The 2,639-nt window shown below is 41.9% G+C and overlaps 1 pseudogene; it reads left to right on the top strand.

Moving 5' to 3' along the window:
* Window positions 1-708: 708 nt before the first annotated feature.
* On the top strand, window positions 709-1,431 carry LOC130880065 (peptidyl-prolyl cis-trans isomerase A-like; annotated as a pseudogene).
* Window positions 1,432-2,639: the final 1,208 nt, after the last annotated feature.

The raw sequence follows: 2,639 nt of genomic DNA, 5'->3' as shown, positions 1-2,639 counted from the left end.
GCGCCTTCCTCTTGAGAATGACAGAGAACTTAACAAAGAGAATTTTCTAATCATGCATTAAGAAATGTGGCAACAGATGCAAGTGCTGCATAATTCAGGGACCTAACATTTCTCTGATGACCACTGTAAGATTCTATGTGGCAACTTATTAAAGTCCATAACCTTATAGAGTTCAACCCTAGCAAGGCACAAGTTCATTGGTGAGGCTTCTGATTCTGCCACAAATACATTTGACAACCTACCACCTACTGAGATTTGATATGGTGCATAAGAGTAATATATATTCCTTGGCCAAGATCAAAAACACTGATGACAACTTATGCTGGAGAGATTGTGGGGTAAAGGGAACACTCCTGCATTTTTGGTGGGAATGCAAGCTGGTACAGCCCCTTTGGATGTCAGGGTGGTGATTTCTCAGAAAATTAGGAAACAACCTTTTTCAAGACTCAGTAATACCACTTTTGGGTATATATCCAAAGGATGCTCAATCGTGCCACAAGGACATATGCTCAACTATGTTCATAGCAGCATTGTTTGTCATAGACAGAACCCGGAAATAACTTAAATGCCCCTCGACCAAAGAATGGGTAAGGAAAGTGTGGTACATTTACACAATGGAGTACTACACAGCAGAAAAAAAATAATGACATCTTGAATTTTGCATGAAAATGGATGGAGCTATAAAACATCATTTTGAGCTTTGCAGACGCCGCTGTCCCTTCTCATCGCTTTCTGCAGCCATGGTCAACCCCACCGTGTTCTTCGACATCGCGGCCGATGGCGAGCCCTTGGGCCGCGTCTCCTTCAAGCTGTTTGCAGACAAAGTTCCAAAGACAGCAGAAAACTTTCGTGCTCTGAGCACTGGAGAGAAAGGATTTGGATATAAGGGTTCTTCCTTTCACAGGATTATTCCAGGATTCATGTGCCAGGGTGGTGACTTCACACGCCATAATGGCACTGGCGGCAGATCCATCTACGGAGAAAAATTTGAGGATGAGAACTTCATCCTGAAGCATTCAGGTCCTGGCATCTTGTCCATGGCAAATGCTGGACCAAACACAAACGGTTCCTAGTTTTTTATCTGCACCACCAAAACTGAGTGGCTGGCTGGCAAACATGTGGTCTTTGGGAAGGTGAAAGAAGGCATGAACATTGTGGAAGCCATGGAGCGTTTTGGGTCCAGGAATGGCAAGACCAGCAAGAAGATCACCATTTCCGACTGTGGACAACTCTAATTCTTTTGACTTGCGGGCTTCTTACCCACCAGACCATTCCTTCTGTAGCTCAGGAGAGCACCCCAGCCCCATCTGCTCGCAGTACCCTGTAATCTCTGCTCTCACTGAAGTTCTTTGGGTTCCATATTTTCCTCATTCCCCTTCAAGTCTAGCTGGATTGCAGAGTTAAGTTTATGATTATGAATAAAAACTAAGTAAGAAAAAAAAAACATCATTTTGAGTGAGGTAACCCAGACCCAGAAAGACAATTATCACATGTACTCACTCATAAGTGGTTTTTAAACATAAAGCAAAGAAATCAGTCCACAAATCACAATCCCAGAGAACCTAGACAACAATGAGGACCCTAAGAGAGACATACATAGATCTAATCTACATGGGAAGTAGAAAAAGACAAGATCTCCTGAGTAAATTGGGAGCATGGGGACCTTGGGAGAGGGTTGAAGGGGAGTGCAGAGGCAGGGAGGGGAGCAGAGAAAAAATGTATTGCTCAATAAAAATCAATAAAAAGAACAATATATATTCTTATATATTATTAATTATCTTTATATCTTAGTGCTTTTATTTATTTATTTTAAGATTTTTTTTATTTTGAGTTAAGTGCGTGTGTGTATCTGTGTTTGGATATGTGCACATAAGGGCAATAACTTCAGACCAGAAGAGGGAGTTGGATCCCCTAGATCTGGAGTTACTGGTGGTTCTGAGCTCTCTAACATGGGTGCTGGGAAACAAACTGTGGTCCTCTGAAAAAGCTGCAAGTGCTCTTAACTGCTGAGCCTTCCCTTAAGCCCCTCCACATCGAATCAAATCTTTTTAATGACATGTGACTTCAGACATTTGATAAGGCACGGAAGGAGACCTAGAACTCTAGGTCTGAAAATGTTCCTTTCTTCTCCACGTAGAAGACCTGATTTCCTTCCTACACTGAAAGCAAAGCAACACATCACAGCAACGTAGCTCTGAGAAGCCAACTGCCCTCTGTGAGGATGGATGTTAGGAGACGATGCAGAAAGTCTACTCCTTCCGTTTCATTTTGTTTTCCTTTCTGTGTATGTATGTGTGTGTGTCCTGAAATTAACCCCCTTGATTAAACATCTTTGGCCAATCTTCTGAGGACTTCCTTGGAGTAGTGTTTCAGGGTATGTCTAGAAATGTGAACCCTGAAAGCCCCTGATTTTTTTGGAGGGTCTTTAAAAATCAAACTCTTGTCAAAATAGTAATGAAATCCAGACGCTTTTGCATGAGCTAGTTTTCTTATGTTAACACATCATGACTTTAGCTCTGTCATTTTAAAAAGTGCAAACATTCTGGTGTATTCTCAATCTTCATTTCTCATTAGTGCAGCAAGTCTTATTGCTTTAGTGCACAAGCAACAGCTCTTTGCATCCTTTGGTAGCTTGGTAG

This window comes from Chionomys nivalis, chromosome 8 (assembly GCF_950005125.1).
Source record: "Chionomys nivalis chromosome 8, mChiNiv1.1, whole genome shotgun sequence".
NCBI classification, from domain to species: Eukaryota; Metazoa; Chordata; class Mammalia; order Rodentia; family Cricetidae; genus Chionomys; species Chionomys nivalis.
Note: the sequence above shows the minus strand (reverse complement) of the source record. Positions and strands in the feature narration are given on the sequence as shown.